Raw genomic sequence first — 20,685 nt, 5'->3', positions numbered from 1 at the left:
AAATTTACTGTCATTTACTGTCGTATTGTAGTTCTCTTTCTCTCCTTTGTACTTACCCTTTTTACTGAGCCTCAAAAATTGATTCATCCAGCTTTTTTGCAACAGGTTTGCCACCATAACACAGGTTTCATGAAAACCACCACTAAATTAAAGCCAAAATGGAAAAGGAAAAGACTCATATCAACATCGTTTTGATCAGACATGTGGATTTGGGCAAGTCTACCACTACTGGTCATTTGATCTATAAGTGTGGTGGGATTGACAAAAGAACCACTGAAAATTTTGAGAAGGAAGCTGCTAAGATGGGAAAGGGCTCATTCAAGTATGCTTGGGTCTTGGATAAACTGAAAGCTGAGCATGAGTGTGGCATCACCGCTGACATCTCCCTGTGGAAATTTGAGACCAGCAAGTATTATGTGAATATCATTGATGCCCCATGACACAGAGACTTTAGCAAAAACAAGATTACAAGCATATCTCAGGCTGACTGTATTATTCCTGCTGCTGTTGGTGAATTTGAAGCTGGTATCTCCAAGAATGGGCAGACTCGTGAGCATGCCCTCTGGCTTACACACTGGGTGTGAAACAACTAATTGTTGGTGTTAACAAAATGGATTCCACTGAGCCACCCTGCAGTCAGAAGAGATATGAGAAAATCATTAAGGAAGTCAGTACCTATATTAAGAAAATTGACTACAATCCTGACACAGTAGCATTTGTGCCAATTTCTGTTTGGAATGGTGATAGCATGTTGGAGCCAAGTACTAATATGCCTTGGTTCAAGGGATGGAAAGTCACCCATAAAGATGGCAATGTCAGTGGAACCACACTGCTTGAAGCTTTAGATTGCATTCTGCCACCAACTCATCCAACTGACAAGCCTTTTTGTCTGCCCCTCCAGGATGTCTACAAGATTGTTGGTATTGGTACTATTCCTGTGGGTCAAGTGGAGACTGGAGTTCTCAAACCTGGCATGGTGGTCACCTTTGCTCCAGTCAATGTCACAACTAAAGTAAAGTCTGTTTAAATGCACCATGAAGCTCTGAGTGAAGCTCTTTCTGGTGACAATGTGAGTTTCAATGTCAAGAACATGTCAAAGATGTTCATCGTGGCAATGTTGCTGGTGATAGCAAAAATGACCCAGCAATGGAAGCAGCTGGTTTCACTGCTCAGCTGATTATCCTGAACCATCCAGGCCAAATCAGTTCTGGCTATGCCCCTGTACTGGATTGTCACACAGCTCACATTGCTTGCAAGTTTGCTGAGCTGAAAGAAAAGAAATGATTGATCGTCATTCTGGTAAGAAGCTGGAAGATGGTCCTAAATTCTTGAAGTCTGGTGATGCTGCCATCATTGATATGGTTCCAGGAAAGCCCATGGGTGTTGAGAGCTTCTCTGACTATCCTCCTCTGGGTCATTTTGCTGTTTGTAATATGAGGCAGACAGTTGCTCTGGGTGTCATCAATGCAGTGGATAAAGAAGGCTGCTGGAGCTGGTAAGGTCACCAAGTCTGTCCAGAAAGTTCAGAAGGCTAAATGAATATTACCCCTAACACCTGCCATCCCAGTCTTAACCAGTTGTGGAAGAACTGTCTCAAAACTGTTTGTCTCAATTGGTCATTTAAGTTTAATGGTGAAAGACTGGTTAATGATAACAATGCATCATAAAACCTTCAGAAGGAAAGGAGAATGTTTTGTAGATCATTTGTGTGTGTGTGTGTGTGTGTGTGTGTGTGGCAGTTTTAAGTTATTAGCTTTTAAAATCAGTACTTTGTTTTGTTTTTTGAGGATGAAAAATATGTTTTATTATTTCTCAATTTAAAAACTTAGGATATACCATTGAACTGATGAGAAAGTTTTTTTTATTATTGTATACAAATGGGAAAAATCAGTAATTTTTAATGGAAACAACTTGATCAAAAATCTGTCACAGAATTTTGAGACCCATTAAAACAAAAGTTTAATGAGGAAAAAAAAATAGACTCATCCAAATTTTGATGCCAGCTTTCTCAAAAGTCAAGGACTTCAAGCAGAAAAATATATTAATATTTCTGCTAAAGGTATAATTCTCAGATATAATTCAGGGTGAAAGTGCTTTGGCCTCCTGTTATTCTTTTCTTTGCAGTGGTACTTCATGAGAACATTTTGTAATTTATTTTGAGAGAAAGAAGGGGGTATTTTCCTACTGAGGAATCATAGGAAAATAACAAAAACTCTTCTTTGACACAGAGATGAGAAAATGGAAAATATGGAACACATGGACTTAATATCCATTCCATTTCCAAAACTCAGGGCTCCTTAAATTCCCAGACTAGAAAAGTCTATATGAACTAAAAGCATCTTTGCCTTGACATTGATTTTTCCTCTTTTTCCAACTGCTTCAACTTTTTTCCCTAGTCAACTGTCTTTCACTCTCTGCCAATCATCAGCAGATTCTCTCTCTCCTGGAGAAATAAATCCTCACTATGAGCAAATGCCATGTCAAGTACTTTCAAAAGACAAAGTTGTATAGTTTTCCTCTAGTCACATTCCTTCTTAATTGGAACAGTGGCCTTGTGTAACCTCCAGTCATTCCTCAGTTGGACACAGTATCCAGCAAACCCAGAAATTATGACAGCAAAAATGATTGATTCATGTATTAAAATTCTATACTATCTTGTTCCAGTAACCTTTAAGGGAAGCTATTTGTGGGTACATATGCTTAAAATTCTTGAATAATCCATCTCTGATGCGTCTTTGACAGACATGGATATAATTCCCTAAGCATTTTTATAAATATTTATAAAATATCCTTGGGGTATATTTTTTAAAACCATCCACCTGTTATTTTCCTGACAGAGCTGTCCTACCACAAGGAATACCCAGATCCTGTCTTGCATTTGAACTTTTGTCTTAAGGGAGCCAAAGGCTTGAATAGTCCAACTGTAACCTGGAGAGGTTGCAGGACTGTGGTGTGTGGTCCCAGGAGATCAGGTAGACAATCAGAGAGAGAATCCACTACCAGATTCAAATACACACCCAAAGTCAGTCCCCAATTCCCACCTCCTCCAGTCACACCCACCACTTCAGTTACCACTCAGTTAATCCCTATCAAGGGAGTAATTCACTGACTGGTTTAAGACTTTTAAAACCCAATAATTTCTCTTTGAACCTTCCTGCATTGTCTTACACATGAGGTTTTGGGTGACACCTCACATTCAAACCATAAGTCAGTGATGTTGACAGCATGTGTTTCTGACTTATGCTTCATCTGACTGAAGTAGCACATGCGTGTGAATATCATGCACCAGTGCAGGTTTCTAACAAATGGCTCATGAACTGCTGATGTGCACACATTTGCCTAATTTAAAGCATCAGCAGTCAGACCTCAAGGACACTCCACAAGTCTTCTGCCACTTGATTTGCATGGCTGTAATTCTCTAGGAGCATTACCAGTCCCTACAGCAGCATTTGACACTCTCCACAGAGTGTCATTCTGCTTTTTACATCCTCTGCAACACACTGAAACTTTTCAGGTCTCCTCTTCATTTTAAAATCATAGTTATCTTTCTGGAGCTTATACATTTTATTTCCAGAATTAGGTTGACTTATTTCTTTTGTCACTTTTTTCAAAACAGCTCTTTTTTCTGCTTATAAAATTAATGACTGTTCATGAAAGAAAATCACATATATAAAAGTTATTTAATATAGCACCTACTATTCCAAAATTTTTATACACACATGTACTCATACATGCAATTACAAGGTGGGTGGCAGTGAATAAACACACCTTCTCTGTGTGAGAATCTTGAGGAGCTGGCATTGGTTCACCAAAGCCTCCTGCTTCCTTCAGCCTGCACATCCCCCTGTCAACCACTCCTACTTGTTTCCACCTCTGTAGACAAGCAGTGCAATCACCCCAGAAATTGATGGCATCCACCTTTGTTCTCTTATACCAGCTTTACACCACATGACCCTGGCCCATTAATTCTTAAGAACTTGGCTTCTAGTTCTGCTCTAGATTTCTTACCACCTGCCTTACTACTGACCTTGTTGTTTCTCCCCAACAGGGTCCTGAGCTTCTGCTTTCCTGAATTCTTGCTGGGGCACAGCTAACTCCCACTGCTAAGATTCATAGCTGACGTGGATGTGCCATAGCGCAGCTGTCTGCTTTAATCACATGACCCTGGAACTCTGCCTGCTTGACTCACAGCTTCCAGAACCTGCTCCAAAAACAGGGCTTCTCCATGGACATGTTCCTCAAATCTCACATCCTGGGCCTGTATCTCTCACTGGTTTATAACTCTGACACAAACTAAGCATTTTTACTGAAATTAGAAATGAGAGAAACAAGCCTCTGAGGCGGTGTATTAGCTTTTTAGGAGTGTCACAACACATTACTACATGTGTGGGTGTTTAAAACAGTGGAGCTTAATTCTCACACAGTTCTGGAGGCCAGAAGTCTGAGACCATGATGCCAGTACAGTCATGCTCCCTGCAAAGGTGCTAGGGAAGGATTCTTCCCAGTTTCTTCAGTGTCTAGTGACTTTAGGTGACCTCATCTTTTGGAGGTGTCACTTCAGTCTCTGCCACATCTTCATGAGATCTTCCCTATGTGTCCCTGTGTCCCCTCCTCATTTTATGCAGACCTTTGTCATCAGCTTTCAGGTTCACCCCGACCCAGGAGGACTTTCTATTGAGATCCTTAACCAACTACACCTTCAAAGGTTCTTTTTCCACGTGAGATCAGTTCTAAAGTTCTAAAATTACACAATTTTGGGGGGAACCATCCAACCCACTACAGATAGAAATTTATATTTTCACACCCATGACCTGAACAGAATTTACAGAGAACAAGGGGAAATTAAGGGCACGTCCTCAGATTTGAATGCCATGTGTTTTTAAAGTAAATACAGCATCCCATCCTAACCACAGAGCAATTTAGACAATCATTCCCTAAGACCATTATGTGAAACTGGGAGAACCTCTGGTCTGTGTGACATTTTGGTTTCAAGATCTGGGTAGGTATTGAGACTGAGCACATGCATTCACCTCCAGTGTGTTCCAGCACCTCTAAAATGACATACAAGCAAAATCCAGAGTGGATACAACTGGAAGCATTCACAGAAGTGTGGAAAGTGGAAGGTGGATGATGAGGGACCACCAACATAAAACTCTGAATGCTGTCATCAGGCACAAGCAACAAAAGACACAGGAAGCAAGTGAAGCCTCACCACAAGGCCATAGAAAGGTCCAGGAAGCAAGAATGGATTGTGGGTGGGGCAGAAACATGATGACTGGATACAAGTCTACACAAGAAACAGAGTCCCAATCACCTTCCTCAAACTACACCACCAGATGAACACCAAGGCCCCCGAGGAGTAGAAGATTGGAGTCCAACATACTGCCAGTTGAACCAAAAAGGCCCTGGACACAGGGACCAAAAATCACTAAGTAATGCAGGTCCTTAGGGAAACAGGGAAACTGAATGGAAATCTGCATATCAAATGTGGAGTCATTCCCATCCTCCTTCCTGCCTAACTAAAAATGCTGGGAAAGACCCTTGAACTACCCCACCCAAACCTGAATTCCTCTCTTGGGGAACACCTGACCAAGTAAAAATCCCACATGTGAATAGTATATTTCTTTTTTCATTCACTATAAAAGCTTTGGAGCCCTAAATGACTATCCTTTGATGAAATTCACCTCTTTTTTTTTTTTTTGTATCACAGTGCTTGTATTAATCTTTTATTTTATTTAATAATGGCCCCAAAGGACAATAGTGATGCTGGCAATATATTACAGCATATTGTTATAATTACTCTAATTTATTATTGGTTATTATTAATCTCTTACTTTGCCTAACAAATTACATTTTAACAAAGGTATGTATGTATGGGAAAATAATATATATATGGTTTGGTACTATCTTGGGTTACAGCACCCAATGAGGGTCTGGGAACATATTATCTAAAATTTGAGTAAAAAGTGACACATATATAATTGTTTTCATCAGCAAGATTAGCGGTTACTGTGTAGTATGGTATTCTTTATTTTGAAAATGTACGCAGAATTATTAATAATTATCTATTTTTCTCCCTCATAGTAATGAAGGTTCCACTAAAGTACTTTTTATATCAGTTTAATCTTCATAAATAAATCGCTATTAAGATGACTGAGAAATGAAATTATTTGAGCTTTTTTAAAAAGACAGAGCACTTTTTAGCAATGTGATTTTAAATGAATTTTATCTATAGTGTCTTATGCATAAAATCCTTAGACAACCATTAAAACAAAAAATTCAGTCACAAAGTATTCATAAAACTCTATCACAGACTTCAGGAAATAGACATTCAGAAAAGATTTCAAGGCTACTCAGCAACAGCCTCTGATAAAACCCAACAAATCTTAAAATTGCAATTAGAATTCAAATGAATCAAAATATTAGTTTAAAACTGAGCCAAGATTAGGAAAGTGTTCCACTGTTGGTATTTTCATGTTCTTAGTTTTTCAATCAAATAATCGGTTGTGAAAAACCAGTAGGAATTTATTCTATAAACCAACTTGGATAAGAAGTCAAACTGACTGGCTGGTGCCAGAACATGAAGGTGCGAGTGAGAAATGGAACAAAATGGTGGTACATGAAAACCCATCCTCATATTTGAAAAGTCAGTGAAATCATTTTTTTTTTAGGATTGCTTTTTCCAACAGTTACCAAGTCCTCCACCAATTCTATTTGATCTCTCTTTAGATCATTGCAATTTCTAATATGCTTCTTTGGCACTGCAAGACAATGATGAGGTGCTGCTGGTTTTACATCTTTGAAGCACACAAGGTCTTCATTCTCATAGGGCAGGAGTTCAGTGCTGGTTTCACGCTGCCTAGCAATCCGATAGAACAAGCAGTTGCTGTTGTGGCCCAGGACTCCGGGGACCCTTTGGCGACCTTGGAGGTTTTCTGTGAGTTATTGTTGGAGGCTGAAGGTTTGTCGCTGATCAGCTGCTCCTCCGCCATGATACCTGGCCCTGCAGTCAAGAACCCTGGCTTCTCCAAGAATACTGCGCCGGCGCAGTCGGCCTCCCACACCTCCTGGGTTTAGCCTCCAGGCTCGCCCATCCACCTGCTTTGGGTCAGGCAGGAAGTGGGGTGCAGGCACCAATCCAGACTGACAGAAGCAAAATTCACCTCTTAATGAGCCCTGTCACTGCCCACTGGAGGTCCCTGCAGCTATTTGTGTCTCCCTCTTCAATATAAACAGGAACCAAGGAAGACTTAAGATTTTAAGGAAATCTACAATAAAAAAAGGCATGAAGGACAACAAAGAGGAAACAGAAAATTCAGACAATTCAGGGAACATTGAAGAATTATGTAAAAAATAATTGCTTCTGAAAGAAAAGGAAAAATGAAGAGTCTTAAAACAAAATTAGGTGTTTAAAAACAAAATTAATATTTCGAAAGAAAAGCACAAAGTGCTTGCAAAATTTAAGAGCAGAAACTAAGGTATTACTCTAAGCTCTCACCATGGTCGGGCTGGGGATAATTGTGAAACAAGTAGGGAACTTTGGTCAATACGGCTACTTTGGGCAGGCAAAGTGAGATCAAGCACGTCTTTCAAGTACTGACATGAGCTCTGGATTTAAACAGAAGAATTAGGGCAGGGGCAATAGATCCGTACAACTAAGCATTCTTGGTCAGACAGTGATCTGGATAATAATATCAGTTCTGGCCTGAGAAGGGTTTCCTGAGAAGCCTTATCACTTGAGGGGCAAACTCCATTTGCTCATCTAGCAGATCTGTGATCCTGAATGGGGAAATCCAACCACCATGAGGTGATTACTCCTGCTTAGGGGGCCAGTCTCATGGTAGGATGATCTGCCTGAGGTTTCACTGTTCCTGGATGGGGTAGGGCATGACCACAAGCTTCAATGTGCCACTCCAGGCATCAGGATGAGGACATAGAAGCAGGAACCTTTAAAAATCTTAGTTATTCTTTTCTTGGTGCCCTCAGTCTTTAAGGGAATAAGATAGGCTAGATAAAGTTAGGGCTTCTAACCTTATATTGCCAATCTCTAGATGAGCACTACTTAAATGATTAGTGTGCCTACATGCAGAGTTGAGTGGGAATCTGAAGACAGATGCAAAATGAAGACAGAGATGCCAGGATCTCTCCTGCTTCTACCCACTGAGCATATCCAGGTCAAATGAAACATCACTGCTTTTAGCAAAGTCAGTTTCTAATTCTCTGTGATGTTCCAACTTTACGTTCTACTACTTCCATATTTATTTTAATTTGAGTTATAAATATCACATTTCAAAAGAATTTCAGAAAAAGTTTGCTATGATTTTAGTATTTTTTTACATATTTAGAGATCAGTCCTCTCCACCCACCTGAAGTTTTGTCTTAACTTCAATTTTATTTTATCCAAGCTGGATTCTCTATCATCTCCAAGCACTGGAGTAAAAACATGGTAGAATTATTAGCTAAGTATTATTGATGTTTTTAAACTCTAAGTCGTGCCTTCAGTCTTCAGGTTTTCCTCCTTCATTGTGTTAGGAAATATTCTCAGAGAATCTGAGAACATAACATTTTTCATTACTTAGGAATGTAAAATTTCTATGCACCTGCCATTTCATAATTTCAATGAGACCAAGAGTAATTTTCACAAGGGCTTGACATTAAAGGTAACATAATTCTTCGTGGACTCTGTAACCCTGAGAGCTGAAAAACACAATATAGATTTTATACCTCTTCAGAAAAAAAATGTGTTTTCTTATACTTTTTTAATTTTTAAATTTTTTATCCAAATTGTTTAAATTTTATTTGTTCTAATTAGTTGTACATGAGAGTGAATGCATTTGTACATTTTGATAGATCACACATAAATGGAGTGTAATCTCTCATTTTTCTGATTATACATATTATAGGATCACTTTGTTCATGCAGTTATATATGTAAATGAGGTAATAATGTCTGTTTAGTAAAATAAGTAAAGCACTTTCTTACTGGAAGAAAATGTTACATAAATTCAAAATTTTCTATAAAATTCAGTTATCTTTAAAATTATACCTGTTGGTGTAAAAAGTTACCAGAAAGTACCCTTGTAAATAAAATAAATATTCTGATGATAATGCAACTCTTTTAGAAGAAACTGATCTTTCCTCTGTGTCTCTGTGTCCTTTCCTCATTTCATGCAGACACTTGGCATTGGTTTTCAGGTGCACCATGATCCAGGATAACTTTATCTTGAGATTCTTAACCAACTACATCTTGAAAGCTCCTATTTCAATGTGAGATCAGTTCTATGGTTCTAAGTAGACATTAATTTGGGGGGGAATCTTTCAATCCACTATAGACAAGAATATATATTTTTCACACCTACAATATGAACAGAATTTAGAATATAAGGGAAAATTAAGGGCACTTGTAAACAGGTGTGAAGGTCATGTAAAATTTTGTCATTTGCAGTAGCAGGCCCAGAACTGGAGGCAATGATGTTAAGTGAAGTGAACCAGGCACAGAAAGACAAATACTACATGATCTCTCATTTGTAGAATATGAAAAGTCAACTGCAAAGAAGAACAGAGCATAATAGTGCTCACTGGAGCCTGGAAAGGGAAAAGGGGAGAGGAGTTGGAAAGAAGTTAGGGAAAGGGACAACATAACATTTAGAAAGGACTAATACTTGCTTCTACTGCACAGTAGGATAATTATTAGTTGTATCTCTCTCAGATGTATTTCACAATAACTCAAAGAACACAAAATTCCTGAAACAGATGTGATTGATGTTTGAGGAGACAAAAGTGCTTGTGACCCTGTATAGATCATTACATGTCAGAATCCTTTCCATTTTTTAACTACATTTTTGACAGCAGAAAGATTTTAATGTAATCAAGTCCAATTCACCATTTCCTTCTTTATTGGTTATATCCTTTGTGTAAACCAACACCACAAAGAAGTCTTTTTATGCTTCAAAGAGTCTTAACTTCTGAATTTAAGTGGGAAATGCATTTTGAGTTAATTTTTATGTTATCATGAAGTGTCCATCATACTTCATCTTTTTTTTTTGCAGCTTTTTTTTTAAATTTATTTTTATTTATTTATTTTTTTATTTTTTTTACATTTACATAGGGTAATGATGTTTATTTTATTTTTCCCCACCCCCCACCCCTCCCACCCCTCTTTTCCCTCTACACAGTCCTTCTTTTCTTCATTCTTGCTGCTCTCCTTAGCCTAACTCTAAAACTAACCCTAAACCTAATGCTAGCCCCTCCCACTCCCCATTATATGTCCTCATCCGCTTATCAGCGAGATCATTCGTCCTTTAGTTTTTTGAGATTGGCTTATCTCACTTAGCATGATATTATCCAATTTCGACCATTTGCCTACAAATGCCATAATTTTATCATTCTTCATTGCGGAGTAATATTCCATTGTATAAATATGCCAGTTTCTTTATCCATTCATCAACTGAAGGGCATCTAGGTTGGTTCCACAATCTGGCTATGGTGAATTGAGCAGCAATGAACATTGATGTGGCTGTATCTCTGTAGTATGCTGATTTTAAGTCCTTTGGGTATAGGCCAAGGAGTGGGATAGCTGGGTCAAATGGTGTTTCCATTCCAAGCTTTCTGAGGAATCTCCACACTGCTTTCCAGAGTGGTTGCACTAATTTGCAACCCCACCAGCAATGTATGAGTGTTCCTTTTTCACCACATCCTCGCCAACACCTATTGTTGCTTGTATTCTTGATAATCACCATTCTAATTGGGGTGAGATGAAATCTTAGGGTAGTTTTGATTTGCATTTCCCTTATTACTAGGGATGTTGAACATTTTTTCATATATCTGTTGATTACTTGTACATCTTCTTCTGTGAAGTGTCTGTTCATTTCCTTAGCCCATTTGTTGATTGGATTATTTGTATTCTTCATGTAGAGTTTTTTGAGTTCTTTATAGATTCTGGAAATTAGCGCTCTATCTGAGGTATGGTTGGCAAAGATATTCTCCCACTCTGTAGGCTCTCTCTTCACATTTCTGATAGTTTCCTTTGCTGAGAGAAAGCTTTTAAGTTTGAATCTATCCCAGTTGTTGATTCTTGCTTTTATTTCTTGTGCTATGGGAGTCCTGTTAAGGAAATCTGATCCTGAGCCAACAAGTTGAAGATTTGGACCTACTTTTTCTTCTATAAGATGCAGGGTCTCTGGTCTGATTCCGAGGTCCTTGATCCATTTTGAGTTGAGTTTTGTGTAGGGTGAGAGATAGGGGTTTAATTTCATTCTATTGCATATGGTTTTCCAGTTTTCCCAGCACCATTTGTTGAAGAGGCTATCTTTTCTCCATTGCATATTGTTGGAACCTTTGTCTAGTATGAGAAAATTGTATTTATTTGGGTTTGTGTCCATGTCCTCTATTCTGTACCATTGATCTACCTGTCTATTTTGGTACCAATACCATGCCGTTTTTGTTACTATTGCTTTGTAGTAGCGTTGAAGATCTGGTATTGCAATACCCCCTGCTTCGCTCTTGCTACTGAGGATTGCTTTAGCTATTCTAGGTTTCTTATTCTTCCAGATGAATTTCATAATTGCTTGCTCTATTTCTGCAAGGTACATCATTGGGATTTTAATTGGAATTGCATTGAATCTGTATAGTATTTTAGGTAGTATAGCCATTTTGACGATATTAATTCTGCCTATCCAGGAACATGGGAGATCTTTCCATCTTCTAAGGTTTTCTTTATTTTCTTTCTTTAGTGTTCTGTAGTTCTCATTGTAGAGGTCTTTCACCTCTTTTGTGAGATTGATTCCCAAGTATTTTATTTTTTTTGATGCTATTGTGAATGGGGTAGTTTTCCTAATTTCTCTTTCTGAAGATTCATCACTTATGTATAAAAATGCATTGGATTTATGAGCATTGATCTTGTAACCTGCTACTTTACTGAATTCACTTATGAGTTCTAAAAGTTTTCTGGTGGAATTTCCAGGTTCCTCTAAATATATAATCATGTCATCAGCGAACAGGGATAGTTTGAGTTCTTCTTTTCCTATTCATATCCCTTTAATTTCTTTGGTTTGTCTGATTGCTCTGGCTAGAGTCTCAAGGACGATGTTGAATAGAAGCAGTGAAAGAGGGCATCCCTGCCTTGTTCCAGTTTTTAGGGGGAACGCTTTTAGTTTTTCACCATTTAGAATGATATTAGCCATGGGCTTAGCGTAGATTGCCTTTATAATGTTTAGGAATGTTCCCACTACCCCAATTTTTTCTAGTGTTTTGAGCATGAAGGGATGCTGTATTTTATCAAATGCTTTTTCTGCATCTATTGAAATAATCATGTGATTCTTAACTTTAAGTCTGTTGATATGGTGAATGACATTTGTTGATTTCCAAATGTTGAACCAACCTTGCATCCCTGGGATAAAACCCACTTGATCGTGCTGCACTATCTTTTTAATATATATTTGTATGCGATTTGCTAAAATTTTGTTGAGAATTTTTGCATCGATATTCATTAAGGATATTGGTCTGAAATTTTCTTTCCTCGATGTGTCTCTGTCTGGTTTAGGTATCAGGGTGATATTGGCTTCATAGAACGAGTTTGGTAGGGTTCCCTCCTCTTCTATTTCATGGAATAATTTGAGAAGTATTGGAATGAGCTCTTCTTTAAAGGTTTTGTAGAACATGGCTGAGAACCCATCTGGTCCTGGACTTTTCTTTGTTGGTAGGCTTTTGATGACCTCTTCTATTTCATTGCTTGAAATTGGTTTATTTAAGTTGTTTATGTCCTCCTCGTTCAGTTTAGGTAGTTCATATGTCTCTAGAAATTTGTTGATGTCTTCGAGGTTTTCTGTTTTGTTGGAGTATAGATTTTTGAAATAGCTTCTAATTATGTTTTGTATTTCACTCGTGTCTGTTGTGATGTTTCCTTGTTCATTCCGAATTTTAGTAATTTGAGTTTTCTCCCTCTTTCTCTTTGTTAGTGTGGCTAAGGGTTTATCAATTTTATTTATTTTATCAAAGAACCAACTATTTATTTTGTTAATTTTTCCAATTGTTTCATTTGTTTCGATTTCGTTGATTTCGGCTCTGATTTTAACTATTTCCTGTCTTCTACTACTTTTGGTATTGGCCTGCTCTTCTTTTTCTAGTGCTTTGAGCTGTAGTGTTAAGTCGTTTATTTGTTGATTTCTACTTCTTTTTTTGGATGCACCCCATGAAATAAATCTTCCTCTAAGTACTGCTTTCATAGTGTCCCAGAGATTTTGATATGATGTGTCTTTGTTCTCGTTTACTTCTAAGAATTTTTTAATTGCCCTCCTGATGTCTTCTGTTATCCATTCATCATATAATAGTGTATTATTTAGTCTCCAGGTATTGGAGAAGTTTCTGTTTTTTATTCTGTCATTTATTTCTAATTTCAATCCATTATGATCTGATAGAGTACAAGGTAGTATCTCTATCTTCTTGTATTTGCTAACAGTAGCTTTGTGGCATAAAATATGGTCTATTTTAGAGAAGGATCCATGTGCTGCTGAGAAGAAAGTGTATTCGTTCTTTGTTGGATGGTATATTCTATATATGTCCGTTAAGTCTAAATTGCTGATTGTGTTGTTGAGATCTATAGTTTCTTTATTCAATTTTTGTTTGGACGATCTATCCAGTGGTGAGAGAGGTGTGTTAAAATTGCCTAGTATTATTGTGTTGTGGTCTATTTGAATTCTGGAATTGAGAAGGATTTGTTTGATGTACGTGGATGAGCCAATGTTCGGGACATAGATATTTATGATTGTTATGTCTTGCTGATTTATGCTTCCCTTAAGCAGCATGTAATGTCCTTCTTTATCCCTTCTGACTAGTTTTGGTTTGAAGTCCACATTATCTGAGATGAAGATGGATACTCCAGCTTTTTTGCTGTGTCCGTGTGCATGGTATGTTTTTCCCCATCCTTTCACCTTTAGTCTATGGGTGTCTCTTTCTATGAGGTGAGTCTCTTGCAGGCAGCATACTGTTGGATTTTTCTTTTTAATCCAATCTGCCAGTCTGTGTCTTTTGATTGATGAATTCAGGCCATTAACATTCAGGGTTATTTTGTGATATGATTTGTATTCCCAGTCAATTGACTCATATTTGTTTTTGACATGATTTGGTTTCTCCTTTATTTGGCTATTCCTTTAGGCTGGCGCCTCCTGTTGCTGATTTGCATCGTTGTTTTTCATCTCTTCCTCATGGAATATTTTGCTGAGAATGTTCTGTAATGCTGGCTTTCTTTTTGTAAATTCCTTTAGCTTTTGTTTATCATGGAAGGATCTTATTTCATCGTCAAATTTGAAGGTAAGTTTTGCTGGGTATAAGATTCTTGGTTGGCATCCGTTTTCTTTCAGGGCTTGGTATATGTTGTTCCAGGTCCTTCTAGCTTTTAGGGTCTGGATTGAAAAATCTGCTGATATTCTTATTGGTTTCCCTCTGAATGTAATTTGATTCTTTTCTCTCGTGGCCTTTAAAATTCTGTCTTTATTTTGTATGTTAGGTATTTTCATAATAATGTGCCTTGGTGTGGGTCTGTTGTAATTTTGTATGTTTGGAGTTCTATAAGCCTCTTGTACTTGGTTTTCCATTTCATTCTTCAGATTTGGGAAATTTTCTGTAATTATTTCATTGAATAGATTGTTCATTCCTTTGGTTTGTTTCTCTAAGCCTTCCTCAATCCCAATAATTCTTAAATTTGGCCTTTTCATGATATCCCATAATTCTTGTAGATTCTGTTCATGATTTCTTACCATCTTTTCTGTTTGGCCAACTTTGCTTTCAAGATTAAATAATTTGTCTTCAATGTCTGAGGTTCTGTCTTCCAGGTGTTCTATCCTATTGGTTATGCTTTCTATGGAGTTTTTAACTTGGTTTATTGTTTCCTTCATTTCAAGTATTTCAGTTTGTTTTTTTTTTTTCAGTATCTCTAACTCTTTATTGAAATGATCTCTTGCTTCCCTGTATTTGCTCTTTTAACTGTTGATTGGTGCGATCATTTAATGCCTGCATTTGCTCTTTCATCTCCTCATTAGCTTCCCTGATTGTTTTAATTACGTACATTCTGAACTCCCTTTCTGACATTTCTTCTGCTGTGCTGTCTTTGGGTTTTATTGATGTAGTATCTAGGTTTGTTTGGGACATTTTCTTCCCTTGTTTTCTCATATTGGTCAGTTGTCAGTGGGACCTTGAGATATTGCAGTTTTCTGCTACTGGCTTATAGTGTCCCGGTAGATTTCCAGTGTATCACCTCCCAGCCTTCAGTCGCCTGATGTCTTGGAGGAATCTGATAAAGCAGCTCATCTGAAGAAAACTGCCCCTAGCTCCCTACTGGTTCCACGGTTTGGAACTGGCTCTGTGCGGAAATGCTCTCATTGTGGGCCTGCACCGTGCAGCTGGCCGTGTGGGAGGAGCCCACTGCCGGAGTGTGGAAGGCTACCTTGGGAAGACTCTAGCTGCCCTGCCTGGGTCCAATAAGCCACCTCTATCTGGGCCTGCCACCCGGGCCGAGCTTTACCCAGTGGGCAGACTCACCCGTGGCTCTATTTCAGTCCGAGTCTCTCAATGCCTCCCCTTCTTAACTCCAGGTTTCTGGAGTGACTGGGGGTGCAGTCTCCCTCTAGGCCGCCATCTTGGATCACCCCGTGAAGAGAGCCTGCAGCCGGAGTGGGCAGAGCTGCCTGAAGAGGTCTCTGGCTGCCCTGCCCTCATGCCAGAGGCTGTTTGTGGATTGCGGCTCTCTGCTGGTTTTTTGCCAGAGTACGCTGTGCTGCAGGGGCTCTGGGACTCGGAGCTTGTTCTGGTCAGAAAGGCTCTCACTAGCGGGCCAGTTCCGTTCCGAGAAACTGGAGAAGCTGGCTGTGTGGGCGGGGCCCACCGCCGGAGTGCGCAGGGCTGCCTGTGGATGACTCTAGCTGCCCTGTCCGGCTCTGATAAGCCACCTCTATCTGGGCCTGCCACCCGGACCGAGCTTTACCCAGTGGGCAGACTCACCCGTGGCTCTATTTCAGTCTGAGTCTCTCAATGCCTCCCCTTCTTAACTCCAGGGTTCTGGAGTGACTGGGGGTACAGTCTCCCTCTAGGCCGCCATCTTGGATCACCCCATGAAGAGAGCCTACAGCCGGAGTGGTCAGAGCCCCCTGAAGAGGTCTTTGACTGCCCTGTCCTAATCCCAGAGGCTGTTTGCAGATCACGGCTCTCCGCTGGTTCTTTGCCAGAGTATGCTGCGCTGCAGGGGCTCCGGGACTCGGAGCTTGTTCTGGTCAGAAAGGCTCTCACTAGCGGGCCAGTTCCGTTCCGAGAACCTGGAGAAGCTGGCTGTGTCATACTTCATCTTTTGTGTGTCCCTCTCCTCCTGTGCTGGCACCATTGATTGAGCAGATGGCTTTCTCCCCACTAAGCCACCTCTGCAGTGCTGTACATGGAAGACACTCACCATGGTCTACTCTGAATCCCCAGCACTGACTGCTGTCTTCCACCCTTAATAGGTGTGTGCTGTGGTCTTACACTCTCTGTCAGAGATAAACCCACAACATGTTATTATTAAGCACTCAGTTTTTGAAGAGATTTAAAAATGACCATAATAAGGTCTGAGGTTGTAGCTCAGAGGTAGAGTGATTGCCTCGCACCTGTGAGGCACTGGGTTGGAGCCTCAGCACCACATATAATAAATAAATAAATAAAGGTTTTGTGTCCATCTACAACTAAAAAAATTTTCACTGTTATCCACATACTGAGGGTCCCTAGTAGCCCTGTTCCCCTTTTTCTCATGTGGTTTCATGTTTCCATCAGCATCATTTCTTCTTTGTAAAGTTTCCATTAACATTTTTAGTGCAAATCATCTGGTCCTGAGTTCTCTCAGCTTTTGTTTGATCAAGAAAAATTTTAAGAAGAAACACCTTTATGTTGCCTTATTTTCAAAATATATTTTGTTTAAATGAGAATTTGACATTGTTTTTAATTCCATTGCTTTAAAAATAATCTGCCATTCTCCTGCCTTATGTAGATGCTGACAAGAAATGTGCTCCTCTGATATAGTGAATAATGTTTTAATTTCAAATATTGCACTTGCTCTCTTTGCCATCATATTAACATAATGTGTGAGAATTACACATCACCATGCTTATTAAACCAAATTGAAAGGGAAAAAAAGATCCTTTAGTGAGCAAGCCAGGCAAGCAATTGGGAGCAGGTTATAGAGCCTCAAAGAACTCCCAGCTCCTAAATTTTGAAAGTACAGAGTTTATAAAGGTAAAAACCACAGGAGCAATTGAGGTACATGTAGGACAGAAAAGACCTTGTTGAGACATATCTTTATTGCATGAGAGAATTGTTTTGATTTCACATTTCAGTCATTTTTGTTATACATCAGAGTCATAGGGACACAGGAAGGTCCTTCTGTACTGTCAACATAGATATAGCTGTCAGGAGACTGAAAACATTACAAGCAAGCATACAATGGAGTCAGGTTAGAACAAAATAGCATTACTTAGGTTCTTTTTCATTTCACTGTGTCATTGACTTTTTTGAGAATATTGACACCACCAGTTCTTCTGATAGGAAACTTCTAACAAGATTTGGCTTACAGGCAAGTGATGCCATCTTTCTTTCTCTGCATGCATGTCTGTTTCTATAGATGCTTTCAGATAGTCTCTTTATTACTGGTTTTTAGAAATATGATTGCAAAACTCTTGATGTAATCTTTTTCCATTTTCTTCTGCTGGAAATTATTGGTTCTATAGATTTATCAGTTATACTTAATTTGGGAAATTTCTGGCCATTTATTTCTTAAAATATTTTCCATCTCCTATACTGGTCTTCTTCCCTGAGATTCTGATTCTATATGACCACTTTATGTAGCCACCACTGTCCTGTTCAATTCTATTACTGTCTCTTCTCTCTTTGTTTAATTTGAATAATTTCCATGGGTACACTATGTTTAATTCTGGATAATTTCCATGGGTCCACTATTTCTTTTACAGTGTGTGATTTGTGAATATTTCTTCACTTTCCAGTATTGCATTTATTCTTATCTGGGGACCATTTGGGATTTTTGGAAAGCTTTTATTTCTTATCATGTTCATATTTTCCTTCATAACCATGAGCATATTATTCACAGTAGCTCTTTAATGTCTTTAACTGCTAATGCCATCATTTCAAATTATTGCTATTTTTATAGTTTTGAGGTCATATTTTTCTGTTTATTTGCATATTCAATAGATTAATTCAATGTGAATGCTTTTCAGGGATTATGAGGTTTGTGTTGGTTGGGTGTTACAATTTTTCTAAGCATTTATAAGGAGGTACACTCCATTTATTAAGTTTATTTAACTACACATTCTTTTTTAATTGATTTGTTTTTAAAACTCATTTTGATGGGCTTACATCAGCCTTTAGTCTACAAAGAATAGTTCTCAACACATTTAGTTCTAAGTACTGTAAGAACTCCAAGTGGCTGCATATACAGGGTTAGAGGTTCTCATTCCTACGGGTTTCTGTTTTCAAAATAGTTCACAAGCAGGACCCCACATGAGCAGGGATTTCTATAAAGAGTGGGCAGAGGGTTTGGGGATCAAGGTTTTCTACATTCTTTCCTTAAAGTTTGGTTCTACCCCCATCACAACTCAAGAGGATACTGCCCTTCAGGACACAGGCACCCAGCACCTCAGGCAGTGTCTGTCTCTGATCCCTACTGTGAGGTTCTGATCCCATGTTCAATACTTTCAGGGCCCACTCAGGCTTTGGCTTCAAATCTGGTCTCATTTTGGTGCCTCTGTTTTATTTCTCTCTTGCAAGCTCAACTGTGCTTTGGTGTTTGACATTGACCAGAGATCACTCACTATTAGCCTGTTTTGACTTGTGTATTTCAGAAGTCCAGGGCAGGATACTTCTTGTCCATGCCCTCCCCCACAGGATGAAGTCCCCATGACACCACCTACAGAAGATGGTCCGGGGCTCATGGGGAGGTGCCTCATGTTTTAGACAGCTTTTTCACTACTGTGACTAAAAGACTCGACAAGAACATAGAGGAGGAAAAGTTTATTTGAAACACAGTTTCAGAGGTCTCTGTCTATAGATGACTGATTTCATTCCTCTTGATCCAAGATGAGGCAGAATTTTATGTCAGAAGGGTGCAGAGCAGGAAAGTGGTTCAGGACAGAGCAACAGGAAGCAGAGAGAGAAACTCCCCTCACTATGACAAAATGCAATCTCCAAAGGCATGTCCCCAGGGACTCACCTGCTCCAACCACACCCTGTCTGCCACCCAGTTAACACCTGTCAGAAGATTAATGCACAGATTAAGTTAAGACTTTCATAACCCCATCATTTCACCTCTATGCCTTCTTACACTGCCTCACACATGAGTTTTGAAGGGAAAACTCACATCTAAATCATAATATTCCATGGTTACTGGAAGGGCCACTGATCAAGGAATTTGGATCTGTATGTTAACCCTCATGTGCATCAATTGGAAAGTGCCTTGTTTTCCTCAGTGTCCAAAATAAATGCTGTGTGTTTTCATAGTATAGGCTGTACGTGCTGTGTCAGAAAAAAAAAAAAATACACAGGATACTCAAAAGTTTCATGTCTGTTAATCATTACTTACCCAAAGATGCCCTCTTGAGGCTTCCCCCTGTTCCTCATTTTAATTATACAAATCAATAAACCAGTAGCAGACTAAACACAGAAAACAAAACACTTTCCTCAATGTAACCCCTCTGCCTTCCTTGCAGTTAGCAGAACCTTCGGTTTTTAAGAAATTTTAGGCATTTTTTTATAAACCATTCTTTGTAGTGAAATTTTGGGTATCACAATGTCTTCTGTAGTTTTGTTTTACTTTTAGCAATTCTGTGAGTATCTGTTCTGGGGGCCCCCGTCACAGCACTTCAGAAGTGAAAAAGAAATGTAGACACCTTGACACCTTCCCCATAAGAAATGGTTTCTGTTCTCAAACCAATCTCATCAAACAAGGGGGAAAATAACATAATTTAGCACTTAAATAATCTTATTCCAAAAGAGACAATACTTGCCAACCTTCATCCCAATGAAACCAATTGAGTTAGAGATATTAACTTGGCTTTCTACTTCAGACTGTCAAAATTTTTGAGATGACCATGTCCAGTTCTGGCAGGGAGAATACAGGATTGAACATGTCCTGTATGGATGTCCTCAATTCCTCCTCCACAGTTTCCAAGAATCTATTTTTTTTCTTTCCACTTGCAAAATCAGCTTGGGCACAGTGGACAAAGTCCTGTCTTCACCTGAGTTGAATAATACCTAACTTGGCTTCAGATGGCTATATTCTCACAAAGAATGACTTTTACAAGTTCTGAAAATTCTACACAGTCTGAAATAGCTCTCATCTTAATATTGTTATGCTGGTGAAAACTGCTTTCTGAAAATCTTCTAGAAAATAGCCTGATTAATGTGGAAGTTAACAGTGACAGTGATGATTTTTTAGATAGACAAGACAGCTGGCTCTTTCCTAAGCCCTGAGCAGTCACTTCTACATCCTCACCTCCCAGTTTAGTGGGCTGGATTCTGCTGACTGCCAATACCATAGGCCCAGACTGAACTCAAGTTACAGTCCCCTGACCAAGGGGCCTTCAACAGACCATCCTAATCTCCACACACCTACCCACCTCCCCTCTTTCTCTCTTACAAACCCTGTTCCTCAGCCATGCTG

At 39.0% G+C, this 20,685-nt stretch overlaps 1 pseudogene; it reads left to right on the top strand.

Moving 5' to 3' along the window:
- The first annotated feature begins 158 nt into the window (after window positions 1-158).
- Window positions 159-1,539, top strand: LOC124973291 (elongation factor 1-alpha 1-like; annotated as a pseudogene).
- Window positions 1,540-20,685: the final 19,146 nt, after the last annotated feature.

Source organism: Sciurus carolinensis (genome assembly GCF_902686445.1).
Source record: "Sciurus carolinensis chromosome 14 unlocalized genomic scaffold, mSciCar1.2 scaffold_115_arrow_ctg1, whole genome shotgun sequence".
Lineage (NCBI taxonomy): Eukaryota > Metazoa > Chordata > Mammalia > Rodentia > Sciuridae > Sciurus > Sciurus carolinensis.
Note: the sequence above shows the minus strand (reverse complement) of the source record. Positions and strands in the feature narration are given on the sequence as shown.